Here is a 16,139-nt window from a genome sequence, read left to right on the forward strand (position 1 = left end):
CCTCAGCCCACTTCTATGAAACTATCTATATCTCAGGCACTTACTACCCCCCTCCTCACCCTACGTCGGACAGGAATACGTACCTGCCTGGATTACAACTTCCACACATCAAATGAACAGACTACAAAGAATACAGAACAAAGCAATAAAACTGCCGTTCAGAAAAACATGTTTCATCAACATTCAAAACGTCCACCACATATCTGGAGTCAAGACCATGACAGAAAGACAGGCAATATTATGACAGAAATACAGAAATACCTGAACAGAGCAATCCACAACCCAAGCACCATGGGCCACAGAAACGCTATCAACCACAGGGCTCTAGAGTGTGACTATTTTGGTTGCATATGCTCCTAGATTTTTTGCTGTGTAACGTGATATTTTGGGAGCATCAGTGCAACCAGGGAAAAAAAACACCCAGATAATAATTGTTGTAATGATAGGTTTCACAGTGCAGTTGTTTCCAAGTGCCCTATAGAAAAAAGTGAGTGCAGTTTCGTTCAATCAAAAGCCTACATGTAAGGAACACTAGGGCTGACCCCAATTAGTCAACTGGTCGATTGTTTGGCCGTTAGGCTGATGGTCGACTGAGATTGTTTTAGTCGAGCAGTAACAAATATATACAGTACCAGTCAAAAATTTGGACACACCTACTCATTCCAGGGTTTTTCTTTATATTTACTATTTTCTACATTGTAGAATAATAGTGAAGACATCAACACTACAAAATAACACATATGGAATCATGTAGTAACCAAAAAAGTGGAAAAGCAGCCAACAAGTGCTCAGCGTATGTGGGAACTCCTTCAAGACTGTTGGAAAAGCATTCCATGTGAAGATGGTTGAGAGAATGCCAAGAGTTTGCAAAGCTGTCATCAAGTCAAAGGGTGGCATCTTTGAAGAATCTAAAATGTATATAACAACATTCCAACCTTTTTGTTAGCATTATCTATTCCAAATATGGCATGATACCACTATTTGTATCTGTTTGAAATCACTTTCAATGGGGCGACTGCCCTAGAAAGTCTATGTAAATTACGATTGTGAGATAACTACCAATCTATTTTAGTTTCACTGTCCGATCATAAAAAAAGCTAACTAATTGTTATTTTTACCTTTCCACAAACGGTCTGGTATGTGTTGCTTGATAGGAGCAAGTTAACACAAATGTATCAAAGAATAGGACATGATTAGTTAGTGGCAAACGTTACTGCCTGCCCAGTGAGCTATCTAGCAACATTTCAGTTATGACCTATCCTCTTAAATGCGGTGGTCAGTGGATAAACAATGAGTTGAACATATGTCTGAAAATGGACTAGTCACCATTTATTGTAATCATGTCTGACCAGTTGGCTAATATAGCATGTGTGCCCATAAGCTCCCGACTATAGCTAGCTGCGTCTTTTGACATCCACGATTAGCTAGCTAGTTGGCTACTACCTTCATTTTAGTCAGTAGCCATGCATCTCAATGCAATGGTCACTGGATAAACTAGAAATTAGTTGAACATATGTGGCTGAAAACAAACTAATCGCCAGTAAGTGTTGTTGTTGCCAATGCTGGAATCATATCTAACCCGCTGGCTCCCGAGTCTAGAGGGTAACGGTGTAACAATAGTCACTACCTTCTTAACTCAGTTGCTGGAGAGCAAGGAAAGGAAGTAGTTTGGGGGTGGGGTTGTCTGAACAAATATTTTTGCATGCGCTGGCACCTGCAGGCGGCTATATCGGTCCTCTAATACAGGACTATTAAAGGCCCAGTGCACTACTTTTGAAAAAATATATATCTATCGTTGTCATTGAATTCTGCCAAAGTTCTCTTCTTGTTCGGGCGGCGTTCGGCGTCACCGGCTTTCTAGTCACCACCGATCCATGATTCAGTTTTGTTTTGTTTTGTCTATCATACACAAATGGTTTCTATTCCATTAATTATGTTCCTTATTTAACCCTCTGGCTTCCCTCTCTGTTTTGTGCGTTATTGTTTGTCATGTGGGTTCGTGTTTTTTTTGTGCTCTGGATTATTGTGTTTTTCTTTGTGGGAACTTTACTTATATTTTGAGTAAATTTCGGACTATTACTCATATGTGTCCTGTGCCTGACTCCGCATTTTTCCATTTACCAACACCCTCACAATCATTTTTAAAATTCTGATTTTTCGGGGGGTGCTGCCCCACCATCAGCACCCCTACTTCCCACAGCTATGGAAACCACTGAAGGATATCACCATGAGGCCAATAGTAATGTCATAACTCTCATGTGAAGATCTGAAGGATCAGGTTGCACTGTGTCCGCTCTACAGCACCCTCTCTCTCTCCTGCAGAGGGAGAGGGGGCCGCTTTATGGAGGTCGTAAAATACGCTGCCTCAATGCTCTGTAGTGTTCGATATTGGAATGTAACTGTGGAACACAGAGAGACACTTGGACATTAAAAGGTTGAATAATTGAGCAGTATTTCATTTACATCTAAATGTTGTGAAACGTATATGATTAAATATGAAACTATTTGTGAAAAGATGTAATGTGATGTTAACCTTCTATATGAGAACATTGTGTTCCCTATGAAGCAATAACCAAGTCAGAGGCCATGCCCCGTGAGCACAGACATTACCTCGGCATCATGAACCGCCCCCTTCTCCCAAAAGTGTATAAAAACACTTGTGACCAAATATACATTTTATGCCAGTGACCCACGGACGTCACGAATGGTTTAAGAAATCTACAAATCACTCTAGAGACCAACACATGCCATGTGAAGCTGGTGTGTGAAGTGGTTCAAACTACAACTCTACAAAAGGACAAGACCAGAAAACGTGGAGATCATCCCCACACTGAAATGGTGAAGAAATCTACAAACTAAAGACCAATTATTCAGGCTGCAGCTGTTTAAGTACTTCAGTCTGGTAAAAACAACTGGTCGAACGACCGAATAGTATGCCTGACGTATCCATTACAACAGACACTGTCCAGAGCCCACTGAGAACTACAACCACGAAAGTCCTTGGTACTTCTGGGGACCAAAGACTCTATCCAGCAGATGGACCGGTGATCACAGAGAGGGACACAGAAAGGCATACAATGATAAATATGTAAGATGCAATTGATTTTCGAATGAGTGGTTGTTCATGCTAAAAGTATTAGCATTTCATGAGTGTAGCTATCAACTGTATTACAGTGAATCCACTCGGATTGTCTTTTCAGTGCATCATGTCAGTAACCAATGGTATGACCTAATTCTGTGTGTGTTTATGTAATTCTGTGATTGATTAAGTTAGTTAGTAAATAAATTATTAAGCCAATTTGTTTATCACTGACTCATGATCTATGCTAGGGTTTGAGCAGATATCCAAGTGTTTGCAACATTAAAAATACGACTGATGAGGTAATAATACATTAATAAGTGACTAACTGATAAACTATGAAAATATCTGAAAAGTTCATTCGAGAATAAGAGACTTGAACTTCTCTATAGGGTAGGGTGCAGCATTTGGAATTTTGTCTGAAAGGCATACCCAAATTAAACAGCTTTCTACTCAGGCCCAGAAGATAGGATATGCATATAATTAGTACATTTGGATAGAAAACTCTAAAGTTTCCAAAACAGTTAAAATAATGTCTGTTAGTATAACAGAACTGATTTGGCAGGCAAAAACCTGAGAAAAATCCAAGTAGGAATTGTTTTTGTAGTTTTCTATTACAGAATCCATTGATTTAGGACTCAAATTGCAGTTCCTATGCCTTCCACTAGATGTCAAGTCTTTTTTTACCTTTATTTAACCAGACAAGTCAGTTAAGAACATATTCTTATTTTCAATGACGGCCTGGGAACAGTGGGTTAACTGCCTGTTCAGGGGCAGAACGACAGATTTGTACCTTGTCAGCTCGGGGGTTTGAACTCGCAACCTTCCGGTTACTAGTCCAACGCTCTAACCACAGAATTGTATTCTGAAAAATGAGAGAGGAAGAGTAGTCTGAATGAGTGGCCCCTGCCGTGTCACATAGCTTTTTCATGCGCGCGACCAGAGAGAGTGCCTTTCTTGTTTACCTTTTATATTGACGACGTTATTGTCCGGTTGAAATATTATAGATTATTTAGGCTAAAAACAACCTGATGTTTGAATATAAACATTGTTTGACATGTTTCTATGAACTTACGGATACAATTAGATTTTTTTTGTCTGCCTGTTGCGACTGCTTTTTGAGCCTGTGGATTACTGAAGAAAATGAGCAAACAAAAGGTTTTTGGATATAAAGAGAGACTTTATCGACGCTAGCGTCCCACATACCCTAGAGAGGTTAAACATTTTCCCGTGGTGCCCCGACTTCCTAGTTAAAGTTACATGATTAGTTGAATAGCGTAATTAAATTGCACATATAGAATTCATAATATACAGTCTTCGCATTTAATGACAGCAAACGCTATGACAGTGACTTTAAAACAGTTAGAGTTCAATGGTTTTGATAGGAGAAAACTGACAATGGATCAACAACATTATAGTAAATCAACAATACTATCCTACATGACAGAGTGAAAATAAGGAAGCCTGTACAGAATATTCTAAAACATGCATCCTGTTTGCAATAAGGCACTAAAGTAAAACAGAAAAAACTTTGGCAGAGAAATTCACTTTACGTCAAAGCTTTAAGTTTGGGGAAAATCAAATACAACACATCACTGAGTACCATTCTTCATATTTTCAAGCATTATGGTGGCTGCATCATGTTATGGATATGCTTGTCATTGGCAAAGCACTAGGGAGTTTTTTAGGATAAAAATAAACGGAATAGAGTTGAACACAAGCAAAATCAGAGGAAAACCTGGTTCAGTTCGCTTTTTAACAGACACTGGGAGACAAAATCACCTTTCAGCAGGATAACAACCTAAAACACAAGGCCAAATATACACTTGCTTGCCAAGACAACATTGAATGTTCCTGAGTAGGCTAGTTTTGACTCAAATTGGTTTGAAAATCTATGGCAAGACTTGAAAACGGCTGTCTAGCAATGATCAACAACCAATGTCGAACAAGCCCAGTAATACAGCGCCACTCAGCAGGAAGCGGTCTGGGGCCAACTTGACAGAGCCTGAAGAATCGTTTTAAGAATAATACAATCCAGGTGTGTACAATCCAGGTGTGTAAAGCTCTTAGAGACTTACCCAGAAAGACTCACAGCTGTAATTGCTGCCAACAGTGATTCTATGTATTGACTCAGGGGTGTAAATACTTATGTAAATTATATATTTTTGTATTTAATTTTTTAAATAAATTTGCAAAAATATCTAAAAACATGTTTTCATGCAAGACATATATTTAATCTATTTTGAATTGAGGCTGGAACAACAAAATGTGGAATAAGTCCAGGGGTATGAATACTTTCTGCAGGCACTAATTCTCTAACACGATTGGCTGAAACAATAGCCAACAGAATAGCAGTCTTGACTGTGAGCTCACATAGCTCAGGTGAAGACAGGAACTCAAATGGTGGGCTCATAGGTGATCGTAGGACATCTATGAGGGTGTCTAACTCCCATGAGGGTACTGAAGGAGCCTTGGGGGGCCGTATCCTGCGGGGGCTGGGGCAAAAGTGTGACACCAATCAGGCCTCCAAGGACTGGAATTGCCCAGGTCTGGCGTAGAGAATGGCATGGCTGTCTGAATTACAACAACTTCAGTATGCTTGGTTTTCCAAAGTTTGCCATTCGCTTGTGAGAGGAAGTCCGCTCAAAGACGGACTTCCCATGTTTGGGAGGTTGTCAGCTATACAAGGTCTAAAAACCAGTGATGCTGTGGCCAATGTGGAGCAACAAGTAGAACTGACAGCTCTCAGGACTGATCCTCCTCAAGACCTGAGGGAGCAAAGGAATTGTTGAAAACGCATACAGAAGGCCCCTTGGCCAGCTGAAAGGGCATCGACATCAATGAGTTGAGTCTTGCGATGCGAACAGATCGGCGATGGCCATTCCGAATCGCGTGTAGATCAACTCACAAAAATGTAACATTAACCTAATAAAAATGTGATTTGTGCAGGAGGCCAAATACTGTACATTATTACAGCATATTGGCTATATGCCTCGCCTACCAATATTGTTTTTCTCAGACCATATTATATTTCAAAACTTGAGCTTTGATAAAATAGATCAGTTGGTGTAGCTGAGGCACAGCTGAGCATAAAAGGAAATTATTTGCAAATAATTAGCTTTAAACTGATGGCCATGGTGCTTAAAAAAGTGTAATAGTGTTGAATAAAAGTGATGACACTGCTGAAATAAAAACTTAGACATGAACTCACTCACAAACAGCAGCTCTTTGCTGTATTCCTTTTGAGTCTCTCTCTGGTCAATATTTTAAAAGTTATGAAATCTCACATAGGCTAGTATCAAACTTTGTGGAAACGGTAGGCACGGTGATTTGAGCTATCCGATTGGCGCAGTAGGCACACTCGATTTAGCCACAGGTCTCCATGCCTGCCGGGTGAGCGGAGTTAGTTTTGTCAGACAAATTAAAATGGTTAAAAATGGGAACATTTTGCTTACCCGGTGCACAGGGCTTCTGAATCAAGTGCAGCTACCGCCAACAGAGCAACATGAAGTGCTTGCACTTATAAAAAACAATAAGTATTTATCATTGGCTTTTCTACAGAAATGTTTGGTGATGAACTAGGAATGCTATGAGGATCGCGATTTGCCGGTTGGTGACCACTGGTCTAAGTGGTTCAGGACTCTATCTCCTGCTTGGCGAGGGGCTTGTGCTGCTAATTTGAAGGGGTGTCCACATACTTTTGTATATATAGTGTAATTCTCTCAGACTAGGTGGGTTATATCAATATATTAGCCTCAATTTACTTTCAAAAAAATTGAAATGCTAATTAGCAACAGAGAAGACCTTAGCAAGACTACAAATTCCAACAGGAAGCTCCTGCACGTCATCTCTAGCCAACACTGTCAGCTACCGTTCACCAACGCGATCAGAGACCTTCTGTGCCTCTCCAGGTTCTCCTTTACCCAAATCCAGATAGCAGATGTTCTGAAAGAGCTGCAAAACCTGGACCCGTACAAATCAGCTGGGCTTGACAATCTGGACCCTCTATTTCTGAAACTATCCGCCGCCATTGTCGCAACCCCTATTACCAGCCTGTTCAACCTCTCATATCGTCTGAGATCCCCAAGGATTGGAAAGCTGCCGCAGTCATCCCCCTCTTCAAAGGGGGAGACACCCTGGACCCAAACTGTTACAGACCTATATCCATCCTGCCCTGCCTATCTAAGGTCTTTGAAAGCCAAGTCAACAAACAGGTCACTGACCATCTCGAATCCCACCGTACCTTCTCCGCTGTGCAATCTGGTTTCCGAGCCGGTCACGGGTGCACCTCAGCCACGCTCAGGGGTACTAAACGATATCATAACCGCCATCGATAAAAGACAGTACTGTGCAGCCGTCTTCATCGACCTTGCCAAGGCTTTCGACTCAATCACCATATTCTTATCGGCAGACTCAGTAGCCTCGGTTTTTCGGGTTGACTGCCTTGCCTGGTTCACCAATTACTTTGCAGAGTTCAGTGTGTCAAATCGGAGGGCATGCTGTCCGGTCCTCTGGCAGTCTCTATGGGGGTGCCACAGGGTTCAATTCTCGGGCCGACTCTTTTCTCTGTATATATCAATGATGTTGCTCTTGATGCGGGCGATTGCCTGATCCACCTCTACGCAGACGACACCATTCTATATACTTCCGGCCCGTCCTTGGACACTGTGCTATCTAACCTCCAAACGAGCTTTAATGCCATACAACACTCCTTCCGTGGCCTCCAACTGCTCTTAAACGCTAGTAAAACCAAATGCATGCTTTTCAACCGTTCGCTGCCTGCACCCGCTCGCCTGACCAGCATCACCACCCTGGATGGTTACGACCTTGAATATGTGGACATCTATAAGTACCTAGGTGTCTGGCTAGACTGTAAACTCTCCTTCCAGACTCCTATCAAACATCTCCAATCGAAAATCAAATCAAGAGTCGGCTTTCTATTCCACAACAAAGCCTCCTTCACTCACGCCGCCAAACTTACCCTAGTAAAACTGACTATCCTACCGATCCTCGACTTCGGCGATGGCATCTACAAAATTGCTTCCAACACTCTACTCAGCTAACTGGATGCCGTTTATCACAGTGCCATCCGTTTTGTCACTAAAGCACCTTATACCACCCACCACTGCGACTTGTATGCTCTAGTCGGCTGGCCCTCGCTACATATTCGTCGCCAGACCCACTGGCTCCAGGTCATCTACAAGTCCATGCTAGGTAAAGCTCTGCCTTATCTCAGTTCACTGGTCACGATGGCAACACCCATCCGTAGCACGCACTCCAGAAGCTGTATCTCACTGATCATCCCTAAAGCCAACACCTCATTTGGCCACCTTTCGTTCCAGTTCTCTGCTGCCTGTGACTGGAACGAATTGCAAAAATCACTGAAGTTGGAGACTTTTATCTCCCTCACCAACTTCAAGCATCTGCTATCTGAGCAGCTAACCGATCGCTGCAGCTGTACATAGTCTATTGGTAAATAGCCCACCCATGTTTACCTACCTCATCCCCATACTGTTTTTATTTGTTTACTTTTCTGCTCTTTTGCACACCAATATCTCTACCTGTACATGACCATCTGATAATTTATCACTCCAGTGTTAATCTGCAAAATTGTAATTATTCGCCTACCTCCTCATGCCTTTTGCACACAATGTATATAGACTCCCTTTTTTTCTACTGTGTTATTGACATGTTAATTGTTTACTCCATGTGTAACTGTGTTGTCTGTTCACACTGCTATGCTTTATCTTGGCCAGGTCGCAGTTGCAAATGAGAACTTGTTCTCAACTAGCCTACCTGGTTAAATAAAGGTAAAAATAAAATTAAAATAAAAATTAAAAAAAAACTTTCCAAGCCAAAAACCATTTCATAACCACTACACACAGCCAACATTGTCGTCATCATATTAGCTAACGTCAAGACAACATAGCTGTTAGAACTAACGCTTTAGTAAACCCACTACAATCATACAGTGCACTGTACAGTTAGAAAGCAGTTTAGTAGTTACACCGGGGAGTCCAGGTAGCAATATATTAATAAAACTAAAAGCTTATATTGACCTAGAAGAGTTCCAGATTGGAAAAACATAGCATCTATCTCCATTTGAGCCGGTTGTTTGAGTAGGCTAGCTAGCTGCATTGGCTAGCTATGTAAGTGAAAGAAAACAATGAAATATAGCTAGCTAGCTCTCTTTTGCTTCTCCTTAATTTTTGAAGAAATGTATTTGTTCAAAACTGTTCAACTATTGTCTTTCTCCCTCTTTGAGTCAACTACTCACCATGTTATGTACTGCTGTACTAATTAGCTGTAGCTTATGCTTTCAATACTAGATTCATTCTCTGATCCTTTGATTGGGTGGACAACATGTCAGTTCATTCTGCAAGAGCTCTGATAGGTGTGAGGATGTCCTGCGGAAGTTGTCATAATTACTGTGTAAGTCTATGGAAGGGGGTGAAAACCACAAGATTCCTACGTTTTGGATTGAAGTCAATGTACCCAGAGGAGGACGGAAATTAGCTGTCCTCCGGCTACGCCCTGGATCTAACCTACAGCGTGCTGTTGAGGCTACCGTAGACCTTCATTGCAAAACAGTCTGTTTGCGTCAAGTATTTGGTGACAATATATTTAGCATAGTTGATCTAAAAAGGACAACTTTTGAATGTTTCACTATTTTTATTTTTATGAAATTCAGTGAGGATGGTCCACCCCTTCCTCTTCTGAGGAGCCTCCACTGACTCAAGTTTTGCTCAATGCAGCCAACTAAAGTAATGCCGTTAATGTAAGTTCAATCACAAAGGCTGGACTGAGTGCATCTCTTCAGTTTCATTCAGTATCACAACACAATTCACATAGCATTTTATCATGGGCACAGTGGGAATTTATATATGTGATGTTTCAACTATGTCTTACCCCCAGAGTGAGAGATTAAGAGAGAGAGTACATAATTTCCAACAGATCTCCTTGCGGAGAGTGGCGTTGATCATGCACTGCTTCTCGTGGGGTGAGCCTGATGTTCAGCATGTCACGCCTCAGGTCTAAAACATGGGGAAAAGTGGACGTAGTCAATCAATAGTATCACCATCTTTATCTGGACAGAAAACGCATTGTTTATCATAACACAAACACACCTTGGACAATGTGACAAGTGGTCCCTCAACTCCCAACCTTAAGTCATGAGAACCATATGTAACAGGGTTGAATTAAACATCCTTAGTTGTATGAGTTTTGTCATAATTAAGCAGACACACTGTACATAACCTGTGTGTGTGTAGTTGTGGAGCCACCTGCTGTATTATTTGTGTAACTGCATCTCTGTGCATATGTGCGCATAAACACGCAGGATCCAGGTAAAGAGCTGTTAAACTTTGATGGAGATGTCATGATGGATTTGAAGTTGCTCTGAAGTTTACACATTGTGTAGTGTGTATGTCTGCAGAATAATCTGTGAAAGAGAACAGCACTGTGTCCTTTGTCGATGAGCCATGTGATAGCCGTTACACTGGTGCCATGACCCGTCGGATCCTCAAAATCAGCCTGAAGCAGATCACCAGGGAAAGTGAAGATCAAGTGTGCTCTTCTGGTCAGATGTTTGGTTTCATGGTCATAGGACTCTACTGTTATGTCATTTCAGTGTTGAGGGTTTTTCCTGTTTTTTTTTCTGTCCATCTTTCTTTACATTTTTATTCTACATTTAATTTGTTTAATCTAAAAGGTGGTGTCATGGCTCACAAATGTACAACTGATAGTAAAATAGTTTACGATTATACTACTCCTATTGCAGAAGGGTGTTTGGTTTGGCGAGCATACAGGTATCAATGCTATGTCCAGTGGGTTTCATGGTCGGGGAGTGTGGACATATCAGTCATTAGCTGATAGGAGCACGGTGCAAGGTCAGAGCCCAGGTTGTTCACCTATGGGTCCGTTTTTGAGGGGAGGTCCACACACGTCCACACCCAGTAGCGATACAGATGCCATACCACACCGTACTGACATGGTGAGCCAGTTAGGTGACTCCAAAGTAGCCAGATTGATGTCAGCAGGAGCCATAGATATGAGTGGTGAGCTCCACAGTACACCACAAAGAGAAACGTCAGCATCTGATTCAGTAAGACAGGACGTTGCACATGTGACAGTCCATGTCAAATCTGAGAAAGAACCCAGAGTGTTCAGGGGTGACAGCTCTGACAAGTACACAATTCAAGAGTGGGTTGATGTGACAACAGACTATTTGAAAAGGCAAAAATGTGAGGTACCTGATCAAGTGGAAGAGATCATGATCAGGTTGACGGGAAAAGCTAGGGATGCAGTGAAGATAGACTTGTGGGGTGAGGAGTCGTTGGATGTGAATCAGAACCCAGATCAAATCTATCATATCCTCCTGCAGTATTTTAGTGACACGTCATCATGTCTCCCGCTTGAATATTTCTACTCTACCAAGTCCAAACTGAGGGAGACAACTGGACCAGGCTCAACAAAGCAGCAGATTTAGCTGATGAGGGTTTACGCAGACAGGCTGGGAGGATGGAAAACATAAGTCAACAAGTAGCCTGCATGTTTGTGAAACATCGCCCTGATCCTGAGCTCTCCTGCAGATTCAACGGCAAAACACTTCCTGAGTAGAATTCCAGAGATGTTCAGGTGAGGATCGATGAGTACTAGAGGGAGCAGAGAGCCTTAATGAAACAAAGCAGCGTTACGCAGCTGAAGAGTTATGCCACTGCTCTGCACGACAAGGTCCCAGTGTCACATAACCAAGCTAACGATGAAAAATGTCATGCCTCACACTCTTTTACTCCTGTTCCGAGGGAGGCAGTACAGGTCAAGATGAAGATACTCCCAACGCTAAAGCTCTATAGATGGCAAACAAAGACTCTAGTGACATGACTGGAGATGTGTACCAGAACACACATGTGATAGGAAGACGCGACAGCCTCTTTTACACGCCTGTGATTGTTGGTAACAAAGTGACTCTAGGTGCTATGCTTGACAGTGGGTCAATGGTGTGCACAATGAGTGAGATGGCAGAGCTGAAGTTGATAGATGCTGGTGTAGTTGATGTGAAAAGCCAGTTTAACTCAGATGTTGTGCTTGCTGGCTGTGGAGGATGTCGTGTGAGGCCTAAGTCTACATTCAACATAAACATGGAAGTCTATTGTTCTAACCTTGGTAGTAGAAGGTCAACCTGATGAATTAATACTGGGAACCAACGCAATCAAGCACATCCTCGTGATGAAGTGGAAGGACAACATTGTTGTTAATCCACAATACTAACCTAATTGACAGTGAAAAGAAGGAAGCATGTACAGAATACAAATATTCCAAAACATGCATCCTGTTTGCAACGAAAGTAATACCAAAGTAATACTGCAAAAAAATGTACTTTATGTCCTGAATACAAAGCATTATGTTTGGGGCAAATCCAATAAAACATTACTGAGTGCCACTCTCCATATTTTCAAGAAAAGTGGTGGCAGCATCATGTTATGGGTATACTTGTGGTAATCGTTAAGGACTGGGGTGTTTTTACTAAATAAACTGAAAGGAGCTAAGCACATGCAAAATTCTAGAGGGAAACCTGGTTCAGTCTGCTTTCCACCAGACACTGGGAGATTAATTCACCGTTCAGCAGGATAATAACCTAAAACACAAGGCCAAATCTACACAAGTTGTTTACCAAGAAGACAGTGAATGTTCCTGAATGGCCGAGTTACAGTTTTGACTTAAATGTCCTTGAAAATCTATGGCAAGACTTGAAAATGGTTGTCTAGCAATGATCCACAACCAATGTCGAACAAGCCCAGTAATACAACACCATGCAGCAGAAAGCGGTCTGGGGCGAAGATTCAATAATCAACAATTCTAGAACGTTTGTCAAAAAAGGTCTATAGTCTATCACCCGTACTGTAGGTGGCGGCATGCACCTCTAATGATTGTTTGCGGACTGCCATAATACCATAGAAGAAGAAGGTCTGGCGCTGAGCGATGAACTGAATTGTTAGTTATTTTTTGTTTTTTAAACAACTAATTGGCTGACATTGGTTCAATTATTTGAATTCAATTTCATTCTGTTTGTTTTCTGTGAGCTCCTTTGGCACATTGCAGTTTCTCTAGAGATAAATCAGATCCAGCCTGAACTATGTGATGTAGTAGGGAGTGGTAGTTTCCAACAGGTCAATATTCTTCTAGTTCAACACATAAAATGTGGTAATTAACTATAATGACCATAATCCATTGCGTATCTACTTGTCCAGTCTGTTTCTTTTACGCCTGCTATGGAAGAGAGAAACATGAGTGACGGTGAGGTGATATGGAGAGCAGCTGTTGCTTTGCAGGCTATCTCAACTTGAAAATACATGATCTGTGATTAGTTGTTAGTTAGTATTCAGCAATCATAAAAGTATGCTTTATTCACTTTGAAGAACAACAAAATAGTGATGTTGTTAGACAGCATTGGCAGCTGCTCTATAGAGATGAGATAATTACTTGGAATGTAATAAGTCTGTAGTAGTTAATGTGAATAAATTAAAGTAGCATCCGGTGCCGACAGATGGCTGCCTCGCTTCGCGTTCCTAGGAAACTATCCAGTATTTTATTTTTTATGTGTTATTTCTTACACTGTTACCCCAGAAAATCTTAGGTTTTATTACATACAGCCAGGAGGAACTATTGGATATACAAGGTCAACTCACCAACATTATGACCAGGAATATGACTTTCCAAATCATGTCCAATCAATTGAATTCAATTGAAATACCAAAGGTGGACTCCAGTCAAGTTGTAGAAACATCTCAAGGATGATCAATGGAAACAGGATTCACCGGAACTCAATTTCGAGTCTCACAGCAAAGGGTCTGAATACTTATGTAAATAAGGTATGTTTTGTTATTTGTAATACATTTGCAAACATTTCTTAAGACCTTTGTCATTATGGGGTGTGTAGATTGATGAGGATTTGTTAAAATTCAATCCATTTTAGAATAAGGCTGCAACGTAACAAAATGTGGAACAAGTCAAGGGGTCTGAATTTTGTACGATTCAATATGTATGTCCAATACGTGAAATATGAACAGTACCATTCAAGAGTTTGGACACACCTACCGCATTGACTGACCTTCATGTGTTAAAGCAATGGACTGTCATTTCTCTTTGCTTATTTGAGCAGTTCTTGCCATAATATGGACTTGGTATTTTACCAAATAGGGATATATTCTGTATAACTTACCCTGCCATGTCACAACATAACTGATTGGCTCAAACACATTAAGAAGGAAAGAAATTCCACAAATGAACTTTTAACAAGGCACACTTGTTAACTGAAATGAATTTCAGGTGGCTATCTCATGAAGCTGGTGGAGAGAATGCCAGTGTAACGGATGTGAAACGGCTAGCTTAGTTAGCAGTGCGCGCTAAATAGCGTTTCAATCGGTGACCTTGAAGTAGTAGTTCCCCTTGCTCTGCAATGGCCGCGGCTTTTGTGGAGCGATGGGTAACGATGCTTCGTAGGTGACTGTTGTTTATGTGTGCAGAGGGTCCCTGGTTCGCGCCCAGGTATGGGCGAGGGGACGGTCTAAAGTTATACTGTTACACCAAGAGTGTGCAAAGCTTGAAGAATCTAAAATAAAATAAATATTTTGATTTGTTTAACACTTTTTTGGTTACTGCATGTGTAACAGTATAATTTTAAACCGTCGGGCGTGAACCAGGGACCTTCTGCACACATCAACAACAGTCACCCACGAAGCTTCGTTTACCCATCGCTCCACAAAAGCCGCGGCCCTTGCAGAGCAAGGGGAAACACTACTTCAAGGTCTCAGAGCAAGTGACATAACCGATTGAAACGCTATTTAGCGCGCACCGCTAACTAAGCTAGCCGTTTCACATCCGTTACACATGATTCCATATGTGTTATTTCATAGTTTTGATGTCTTCACTATTATTCTACAATGTAGAAAATAGTAAAAATTAAAGAAAAACCCTTGAATGAGTATGTGTGTCCAAACTTTTGACTGGTCCTGTATGTCCAATATGAACATTTTGAAGCAGATTGGCAACCTTTTTAAGGGCCGCAAAATCAGCAGCCACGCTCCTCTGGGTGTAAACTCTGGATTTGGAAACCAGAAGTGCTTTGAGTAGAATTGACCCCCATTTTGCTGCGACACAACATACATAATATTGTTTACAGTGCAATATGTATGTCCAATTTGAAAAAAAAAAAACTATTGGATTTAGGCTGATAGGCCACTCTTTAAGGGCAGCAGAATGAGTAGGGATTCTCCTCTTGATGTAAATTCTGTGGATTTGGAAACTAGAAGAGCTTCGGAATAGAATGGATACATCTTTAACTCCAACACAAAGTACAGAACATTGTGTATGGTGCAATAAATGGTAGGAGTACACACAAAAAAACAATGTTGACCATTTAGGTTTGAAAAAATAAATAACATAATATCGCAAATAAATACTGAATTATTATTTGTATGATAACAAGTGTAAAATGTATCGATGAGGACATTTCCATAATTTTGACCTTAATTTTTAATTTACAAAAGTATACAGGACGGGACTCTAATTCTAAATGAGTCCAAAAATCCGTGACTCGGAAGTACATATTTATTCTTGCCTGCTTGACAGCAGCTGGTAAAGCAACGTTTTATACTTCAGTGGAACTATCACATCAGGCTCCACAGTGCTAGCTACCTTGAGAAGTTCTCATTGTTGACGTTGACAAATATATTGATTAGTTTCCCTTTCATCTATGATTTAATTTTAAGTAATGACAAGCAAAAGCAAGAGGGAGATAGTTTGTGCAGTAGATGGCTGCAAGGCTGAAAATGTTTCTTTGCATGGTCTTCCATCAGAACAGTCTGATTTGGCTTAAATTTATTTTTAATAATCAAGTGCCAGAGAAGTTCAGTCAGTACCTGCGCATATGCACAGCACACTTCTCATCGGACTGCATTGCAAAATCAGGATAGGTACACAAGTGGATTTGCTAAGAGCTTGATCCTCCAACAAGGTTCTGTCCCATCCATCTTGCACCCTGCAGCGGCAACCAACCAAG

At 41.1% G+C, this 16,139-nt stretch overlaps 1 protein-coding gene across 4 annotated transcripts in view; it reads right to left on the bottom strand.

The window, feature by feature from the left end:
• The window catches only part of LOC124046175, a 93,767-nt gene that overhangs the window by 11,110 nt on the left and 66,518 nt on the right, over positions 1 to 16,139 (bottom strand). The gene's annotated exons all lie outside the window — the stretch shown is intronic.

The sequence above is a fragment of the Oncorhynchus gorbuscha genome, linkage group LG10 (genome assembly GCF_021184085.1).
Source record: "Oncorhynchus gorbuscha isolate QuinsamMale2020 ecotype Even-year linkage group LG10, OgorEven_v1.0, whole genome shotgun sequence".
Classification (NCBI taxonomy): domain Eukaryota; kingdom Metazoa; phylum Chordata; class Actinopteri; order Salmoniformes; family Salmonidae; genus Oncorhynchus; species Oncorhynchus gorbuscha.